Genomic DNA, 10067 nt, shown 5'->3' on the forward strand with positions numbered 1-10067 from the left:
TCGAACAACCTTCTCCCTCCCTTCCACCGATGAAACTACTCTTGCAAAGTCAAAAGGTAAAGGTTCACGTCTTCGTAACTAATCAAAGCATTGGAATGAAACCGTGGGCTTACAGGTATACAGATAGCTTGGTTTTTGAATAGATAAGACCTTCCTATAGAGGCGGTCGGGGTGGGCTAAGCTAATCAGCAGGCTTATTCAGACATGCTTATGGGCAGTGGGCAGATAGCAGATATTGAGTAAAAACTCTTCCTTAGTGGCTTAGGCTTAGTCGACCTACCTTCGTTGAGGAGCTACAGACTTTAAGAAACTGCCATAGATTGCAGTTTACCTGACGTTCTAACAGCTATCTAGTTCTACCAGCTATAAGCCGGAGATGGTCTCAGTCAGCTAATCGGAAGGCTTATCCGCACATGATAGCGGCATTCTGACCTAAAGGTAAAGGGCGTTCCCTGCGGGGCCTTACACACTCAGCTTGCAGGAAAAGCGTGTCCTAGGCATATTGAATCTAGTCGCATAAAGGCAGAAAGAAGAGGCGGGATTCCTTTTCACAGCCCTTTACGCAGCGTGATGATCTCCTCGGGGGCTTACTTAGCCCCCATCCCCATTGTCAAGTGATGGAAGATCAGACTAGAGATCAAGCACATCTGACGGTATCAGAAGAGTTCTCTTGGTACCAGATCAATTGAATTAGCTAGCCTAACCAAGGGATCAAGAAAGGTAAGACCTACACCAACAGTGCGAGCGAGTCTTCCAGTGAAGCAAGAGTATACACAGTAGGTGCCATTGGAGAAGGAGCTCACAAGCCGAGTCTCTCCGCAGAAGCCGTGGGAATTTCCTTTTTTACAAGTCTGGAAAGAAAGTTGGGACAGAGGCTTCCTTTCCTAATTCCAATCGTGACATCGGTAATCCCAAATCCTGAGATAAAGCCAGTCTGATTCACGTGCAGAACCTTTTTGTCCAATTGCTTGAAGCTCTGTCAAAGAAGCATTCTATTCCCGAAAGTGCGGATTTGAGCCTAAGACAACAGGGTTTACTTACAGGGGTTATTCCCGTATGGATGTCACTTTTATTCCGCTAGTCTGTCCCGTAGTTCAAGCGTGAAAAAGAAGTGCCACTAACCTTCCCTTCTTTCGATTTCGAGTATCAGCACCGGATTCAATAGCAATTGCAAGGGCTAAAGCAGCAAAGATGGCTTCAGACGGCTGGTATACTTCCTGCTCGATGAGGATGGTAATCAAGGCAAAAGGCTTTGTCCATTTGCTTCTTTCAAAGAGCAGAATTGACATATTACAGGATCCTAGTTTCTCGCATCGATTCCTTCACCCTGCTCGGAAATGAACTCAGCATTCTTCCTACCAGCAGTGCATTCTCAAGAGAAGGGGCATAGCGGTCAAGCAGGGTCGTAGCGAGAGTCAAAGTCAAAGAGGAAAGTGCTAACCCCGGTAAAGCCGCATCTATAGAGATCCAAATCCCCACAGCTGATTCGAGAACAATCTAGGAATTCTCTTTATTTAAAATAGTCATTTGAAAGGTATCCCCACAAGGGGAATGTGCACTATCTGATATCAACTAAGCCACTTCGTCTCTACTCGAACCGGAAAGCATTGATTGACCATCCCTCATTCAAATTTAGGCTAGGCTATAACTGCGGTCTACTCCTTTCATGTCTACCCGAAGGGTTTAACTCGTGCTTTGAGATACTATAACATAGTTTCACTCGGACAATAAGATATATTCTTTCTAACCGGATAGGTTTCGGGGAGAAGGGAAGGGTCCAAAGGAGAAGGTAAGACAGCTGACTGACTTGTGTTCCAGTTGACTTTGTAAGGGCTTTTCCGCAGTGGCAAGCGTACAATTCCAATCCCAGTAATTAAAACGTGTTATAGCGCTAAATAATGGGCATATCATTCGAGTTCGAGTACCAGCAGTTCCAGCTTCTACTCTTCCTCCCGTTGCTGCTTGCTTGCCCGAACCTCCTACTCCTATTAATGATCGAAAGCCAGGCGAGCAGCCCTCTATTCTATTAAGAAAGGGAATCAATCGAAAGGATTGACCTTGAATCCGCAAACAAAGTGGAATGATGGAAATATCACCATTCCTCGGTTGAGTGTACTTGAAAGATCGAGGAGAATGTTACTAAAACTCAAAAGTAATAAATAAAAGAAAGTTTTTACTTATAGAGTCTGATTCTCCCGACCAACAACGGGTCCAGTCCAGGCTTCCTCGAACCTAGCGCTCTGCTTTCCTCTAATTCAGTTATTAGAGCTGCCGCCGAAGTCTCAGCGTCAGTTTTGGAAGGTGTACCAACCGGGTTCATCTGCTGACGGATTAGAGCAAGAAATTTCGTATTCATATAGGTTTGTACTTCTTTCCTTGGAGGGGGAAGGCTTTATTTCCAGGGCCAGTCTGCCTGATCTAGAATCTTTCATTTGATGTTTCGCTTGTCGAGTCAAGAGAATAATTCTATACTGTTCAAGAATTACCCACAGAACGGTACGAGGCCAATGAAAGACCTGGTCTTGGATAGGCAGTATCCCCACCCGAGCTCTAATTCCATACTCGATTTGCCTGTCTGGAGCGGCCCCGTGAGGAAGCGGAAAGCCAATGAGTTGAGTGGTTAACTGGGCTCTCTCCCATAGCATGCAGCTTCTAATCTAATAAAGATATATATATCAAGTGTGCAATGAGGTTTCCAATCTTTCTTCCTTCCAGGATAGACTCAACTTAGCTCTATTGGCCAATGTGTGGGCTAATAAATTGACTGAGTCTTCCAGTATCTCTCCATCACCGGTGGTGAAATTGAAGAAGAAAGGAGCTCTCTCTACCATTCCTGGTGAGCTAACCTTGAAGGAAAGCTCAAGCGGGATAGATTAGAGGTGTGCTCTTTCTCACTATCACTAAAGGGCAAGAAGCTTCAAAAGAAGGAAAGAAGCGTGACCAGCAGCCATGCTACACCGGAAAGCTAGCCACCAGTCATAAATAGAGCGTCTTTCCCCACCTAGGTGAACCCGAAGCTAGGCACAGGTAGAGCCAGCTCGTCCGAGCAAGTTCAGTGGATTCTGCAGATTTAGAGTCAGTTCGCTCTCGTATAGTTGATTACCGCTGCCAGAACCTCTAAATAGCGTATACAAGAAAGAGATCAAATCCAATTCATATCGTCTGAGGATTGCGCCTAAGGCTCAAAAAGACAAAGATTGAAATCTCATTTTCTATCACTTTGTGCACTGAGTTACTTACTACATGCTCGAGCGAGGGCCTGGTGAGTTCTCTTCAAACCAAGTTGTTATAGTTGCATTTCCTATTACTAGGGGAGACTTAAAAAGGAAATAACGAATGTCATGTGTTAAGCATAAGGCTATTCCTTCTTTCCCAGAGCTAATGGCTCACGTAACTCTCTTTAAATAAGATCGGGAGTCACTCTTCTTCATACATTAAGGAGCTACCACTTCTTCTGTGTACCAATAAGATAAGTCTCACCGATTCTTTGTGATATCATATCTATTCTAGTTAGCCCGTCTGAGGCCAATTCCATGCGTTGAATGCCCGACCTTCGAGTGAGAGTTGAATCTATCCTGACTTTCAAGTAGTGCTTGATTGAGGGATGAACCCCGAATCCGTACTTTCCGGTACTATGCCTACTGTCCTTTTTGAAAAGAGGAAAAGGTCAAAGGCATTGGTCGGCAAGGTCTTCTTTCAATCAGTCCTAGGCGGGTATCTTTTGATAGTCCCATTGGTAGATTGTAAACAGTTTTAGAGCTAAAAAGAGCAACTTTCGCTCCTAACTAGCAGATAAAGGGTTGCTGACTAAACCTCTTAGCTCGATGAGCTGTCAAACCCCTCTTGTCTCCGTTCTTCATTCTTTATTTTGTAACTTTATCATTGAATCGATTTCCCACTCCAAAAGGAGGGGGAGAAGTTGCGGGTCTACCGTTGGGACAGATTGCAGGGGTTTGCCCTTAGTTCTCTCAACTCGTTACAAGCTTTTTCCTCTATTGATATTGAGGATCGCCGGGAAAAAAAGGTAATTAAGCAACCGGCATTCCGGTTGAATTAATACTGAAATTCCCTTTGCCGATTCCTTTACATTTCTGACTCCTATCTCACATAATAGCATGTGAGCTCTAATCCATGAGAGAAGGGGAACCCCAATCAATGAAATGTATGGAAGTAGAGTTGAAGTGGGTCAGCGACAGTAGATTAGAAGGAGGAACCGCGGCTATTGAATCTGCTGCTGCTCTTGCCGGTCTTGGTGGTTCTAGCCAAACTTAAATAGTAGCTGTTCCGCGTCAGTCAAGCCAGCTGTTGTGGTTTGGTTGGTTGTGGTCCTTGGGTTCTTTCTCAATTTAGGGAATGTCTGTCTTCTCTTGCTGCTATCGGTTATCGGCTGCTAGCTGGTGTGGTTGTTCTTCGACCTTGTTGTCCTAAGAGGTAGGGTAAGAGCTGTGATAGAAGTAGTTGCCTTCAGTAGGAGTAGGAACATGACAAACCATTAGAATGCATTCTCGCAGGAAGTAGCATACTCATGTTGCCTGCTTTCGTTCCTTTCGTCTCGAAGGCCGGTTCAGTAATAGTTCAAATCCTTCTAACTGGCTAGTGCATTAAGGTGGCATGTCTTACTCCGGGCCAGCAGTGAACGAAGTGTTAAAGTAGAGAGAGCTAGCCTTCCGTACTCAGCCGACCAAGCAAAACTCCAGCTAAGCTAATAGCTCTAATTGTGGGTATATCTAAAAAATATGCTCTTTTTTCTGGCATTCCTTTCGGGGTAGCTAGATTAATCACAATAGTCCTTATTAGTAAACTACAGCCTCGTTGTTAATTGACTCCCTACTTCAATTAAAGCTCGCCCCCACTCCCTTTTCCCTCAATATATATGGCACCCTTTACTAATAGTTTCGAAAGTCAAGGCTCCATCCTACTCGTTGCCCAGAGCCTTGACTTGAGCATTGTACAAGTGCTTAAGGCTCCTTCGGGCCATGGCCACAACTAAACTAGTTGGCAAGGCTTGGAAGCAAGCTACCAGCGCCTATCGGCGAGAACTAGGCTTGGCTTGGTTAGTAGTGCCCGCCCATTCTATCTCGCCCGCCTGCTGGCCCGATCTGAAGAATTCATGGGCAGGCCGGCCGGCAGAGCCACCTTCTTTGGTGTCAGTGAGGAGGACAGGACAACCACGTAATCGACTCGTTGGGATGGCTACACTGTCCTTTCAGCGCTTAGCTTACTTCTCCTTGCTAGCTAGAAATGATCTCTTACAACTAGCATTGCGATTCACGCATCTCGCATAACCGTGCCTGAGATAGTTTAGTTTTTAGATTCTATTAAGTGTAGTAGTGTTGGTCCCTCTCTTTCATTTTTGTAGTGGCTAGCAGTGGTGGAAAATCTCTCTCTTCCCGGGGAAGGATGCGCTTACTTTCTTTCAACATCTCGTTTGATTCCATACCCATACATAGGGAAAAGGCTCTCTCGATCTCCTTCTCCTCATCCTCATGCCCTTTTTTAAGTTTTAAAAAAGGGTCTAGGCAACTTTCAAGTTCCTGAAGCTTGACACGATGGGGGATGATAAGGGTTTACGCCATGAAAGTAGTTGAGCCCATACACATGAAGCCATTAGTGCAAAAGGAAAAGGGTCCGTGATCCTCGCTGACCCACATAAAGAACAAAGAATTAAGGATAAGAAAGGCATTGTTACTGCGCGTACGAGGAAGCTCTTAACAGAGCCTACCTCGGAGTTGGGCAGAGAGAAAGAGTAGTTCGCTTACTTCTACCCTTGGTTGGGAGAGAAAGTCCCCTCCTTGAGAAGCGGGGAAAGGATCAAAGAGAAGAATCGGAGTGGTGAGCAGGGCGAGAGGTTAGGAAGCGAACCTCCGTCTACGGAGTACTTACTAGAAACTCTTTTTTTAGGGAAGCCCATAAAATAAATAAAATAAATAAGGCTGGAAAGCCCAACCTTCCTTCAAAGCCTAGAGCACCGTGCAGTCTTAAGCCGAATATGCTACATCAGCCAGCCTCCTTTTGCTCTGCGGCTCAGTTGCCATCTCTCGATCGAAAGAGGAGTGTGTGCGGATTTTCTGCGCATAAGTCGGGATATAATGGAGGCGCGCAAGAATCAGCTGATCAGACAGAGGAATAGCTGGGTGAGATTGAAGCTCAATCAGCAAAGACAGAATTTCGGGAGGGCATTCCTCAGAGCAAAGAAAGATCTTTCAAAAAGAGAATCAAGAGAAAGCGCTAGAACCGATGTAAGTAAGATCCGCTACAACTAGAAGTCGATCTGGTACCTTCCTCCGGGTACTCAACTAGAGTCATCTCCCTTTCTCCTTTTAGCTTTAGTCGGTCGAGTAGCTTATTCGAAGGTTGTGAACTCATTCCTGCCTTTGCAATACCAGCGTATCTTGTGCCACAGAATCGGTTGTGCTCTGCCTCTTCCCCTCTATCAGAAGATTACCTTGTGTGGAAGGTTGACTCTTCACTTCAGTCAATGGGAGGAATCCCCTTATCTAAGGTTCTTTGTATGGCACTCTCTTTCTTACGCGAGACAGAAAGTGTAACTACCGAAGCTCTTTCAACTTGTCCTGTCTTTGGATAAGTATTGCGGTTAAGTCAGTTAACAAGATGAGAGTCGGAAAATTGAAATAAGAACTGTCAAGTGATTCTTGAATGCTTCTACTTATGTAGATGGAGTCCAGTACGCTACTATATATACTGAAAATTCCCAAGACAATATAGGGAGTACCCATCTTATGTGATATGTAACTAGATCGTCAAACTCTTTCCCGCTATACCCAGCCGATTCTCAAGGACAAAAGGTATAGCATCACATTTTAACAGACAGATGAAAGCTAGGTCTCTACTCCTTCTTCATGAGGAAGAAAGGCCTTGTTATCATCTAGATCGACTGGAAAGCAAGCTCAGAGAATAGCTAAGTGGAAGTCAGAGACTCCCTTTTTTAGGAACTTAGACTACCTATGTGCCGGTAAACTCCACCTAGACTGAGATTCATCAGTTCGATCATTTAGTTTGTGTCCTAAGTCCTATATCCTTCAGGAAAGGATCAATTCCTTCTCTAACTTCTACTTGGGGTCACTCCTCGGAAAGATTCATCATTCGAGTTAGCTTCTTTCGCTCCTTCACCCTTGACTGCATTCCCGGAAATGCCATTCCCATCCGCTAAACCTGCTCCTTCTGAGAATGCTTTTACCCCGCTCCTCAATCTTATTCTCTTTCCGATCCTGCTTCAGATTCTCTTTCAGTTGTGGAAACAAGCCCCCCTATTCCTATCGGTTGAGTAGCCCAAGCTCCTTAAGAGCGTATTGCCCCCTCTCCTGTGAAAGAAAGAGGTTGATGCACCCAGCTACCCGAAGTAGAGCTTTCTTTGTCCCACCTTTCCTTACTGTCTTTCTTTCGTTTAGTTATCTGCCCGGCAACCATCGTTGGATTCCCTGACAGGAGTAAGTTGGTAGTTCTCTCTTTCTGTTTTCCCCCGTGAAATGAAGCGGTTTGAAGCTTCAGCCTATAGAGAAGAGAGCGCGTTGAGATATTCGCACCTTTACGTAAGATTCGTTTTCCAGCAAGAGCAAGCTAGGGACATTGAGTCTGCCTCCCTTTGCATAGAGGAGGTCATTGTCTAGCCAATATCTCCGAAGAAACCCCTCTTTCACTTTCTTTCTGCTTAACGCATGAGCAAGCTGGTTGTGCCGCCCAGGCTTTTCCACACAAAGTCATATTCTTGCAAGAATTCCTGCCATCGCACTTGCTTAGGGGACTGCTTTTTCTGCGTCTTGAAGAAGGTGTTAGCAAGATTGTCAGTCACCACAACTGTCATTTCCTTCTCATGTGACGAGTACTTCTGCTCTGCCTCATCTAACTTCCTACTTTCAAAGGAAATAAATAACCTTCCTGAACCGGCACTCCTCCAATAGCATTGTCTGATGCATCCGCGTGAACTTCGAAAGGCTACTCGATGTCAGGCAATCGTAGGACAGGTTCTGTTGCCACTTCAGCCTTAAGCTTGTCAAATGCATTCTTGGCATGCCACTGTCTACTGCCACTTGTGATCTTTCTTGAGTAAATCCGTGGGAGGCCCCTGTAACAATTTCCGATAATCGTTAGCCAAGCCAAGAAAAGACCTTAACTCGGACACTTTGGTGGGTGGAGTCCAATCCACAAAGGCCTGCACTTTCCTCCTTTGGGAGTGCTGCCCTTAGAGAAGCCCGTTCTATCATCAGCTCGAGTTGCCTTCCTTCAAAGCCTCTAGAGCCTATAGGTGGTGTACTTTTTTTTTAGTTCCTCTATTTTATAAAGTTCTGTTAGGTTCTTAGTAGCAGTCGGCGACCTTTTCTTCTTTTACTTCACATAGCTTTTCGTTTCCTTGATAGCTGGAAGTTCTCCAAAAGTATGAAAAGCTGGAGGACTTTGTACCATCCATTCCAGTGTGGTTGAATTCTGTTCAACAGCCCAAGGACTTGGAGCACATCTTTTGTTATTTCCACTGCTTGAAGTGATTGTTACGACCACGAAGAAACAACGAATCCCAACTACGGATATATAAGAGCCAAAACTGCTAAGGGCATTCCATCCAGCGTAAGCATCTGGATAATCTGGAATGCGACGTGGCATACCCGAAAGCCCTAAGAAATGCATGGGAAAGAGGGTCGGATTAACCCCGAAAAAAGTGATCCAAAAATGGATTTGACCTAAAGTTTCAGGGTATGTCCGGCCAAAGATTTTACCCACCCAATAGTGAAATCCTGCAAATAAAGCAAAAACGGCTCCCATGGAAAGTACATAATGGAAATGTGCAACCACATAATAAGTATCATGTAGAGCAATGTCTAGCCCTGAATTTGCCGGGACAATTCCAGTGAGTCCTCCTATGGTGAACAAAAAGATGGACCCTACAGCAAATAACATGGGTGTTTTGTATTGTATCGAACCTCCCCACATGGTAGCGATCCAACTAAAGATTTTGATTCCAGTGGGGACAGCTATGATCATGGTAGCTGCAGTGAAGTAGGCACGGGTATCAACGTCTAAGCCCACAGTAAACATATGATGAGCCCAAACAAGAAATCCAAGAACACCTATACTGATCATGGCATAAACCATGCCTAGATACCCGAAGACCGGTTTTCCCGAAAAAGTCGAAACGATATGACTTATGATACCGGATCCAGGCAGAATGGGAATATACACCTCTGGATGACCGAAGAACCGAAAGAGATGCTGGTATAATATGGGGTCTCCCCCTCCTGCGGGATCAGAAAAGGTTGTATTAAAGTTTCGATCGGTTAATAACATGGTAATTGCCCCTGCCAATACCGGAAGTGATAATAAAAGTGGGAATGCTGTCACTGGAACGGACCACACAAATAGGGGTGATCTATGCATAGTCATTCCAGGTCCACGCATGTTGGAGATAGTTGTTATAAAATTGATAGAACCTAAAATGGAGGAAACACCAGATAGATGAAGACTAGAAATTGCTGAATCAACTGCTCCTCCAGAATGGTTGGTAATACCACTTAAGGGCGGATAGACTGTCCACCCAGTTCCGCTACCCACTTCTACTAAGGCTGGGCTTAATAGGAGCAAGAGACTTGGTGGCAACAACCAGAATGAAATATTATTTAATCGTGGAAATGCCATGTCAGGTGCACCTATCAGAATCGGAACAGACCAATTACCAGATCCACCTATCATCGCCGGCATAACCATAAAAAAGATCATTAAAAAAGCGTGAGCCGTTATTAAAACATTATAAAGTTGATGATTCCCCCCAAGAATTTGATCGCCGGGTCGTGCTAATTCCATACGAATCAGTACTGAGAAGCATGTGCCCATCACTCCAGCAATGGCACCGAAGATGAAATATAGAGTCCCTATATCCTTGTGGTTAGTGGAGAACAGCCATCGGACCGGATTTGTCATAAAATTGAGATTATTTCGTTTCCTTCCTTATCAGAGAGGGGCCCCTTAGGGAGCGGGGCTTCTTTATTGAAAAAGGGGGGATGGGGAAGGTCCGGAAAGCCCTCACTTTATTGATGGGGCATTTTGAGCCCCTTTTCCTC

The sequence above is a fragment of the Punica granatum genome, unplaced genomic scaffold (assembly GCF_007655135.1).
Source record: "Punica granatum isolate Tunisia-2019 unplaced genomic scaffold, ASM765513v2 Contig00107, whole genome shotgun sequence".
NCBI lineage: Eukaryota > Viridiplantae > Streptophyta > Magnoliopsida > Myrtales > Lythraceae > Punica > Punica granatum.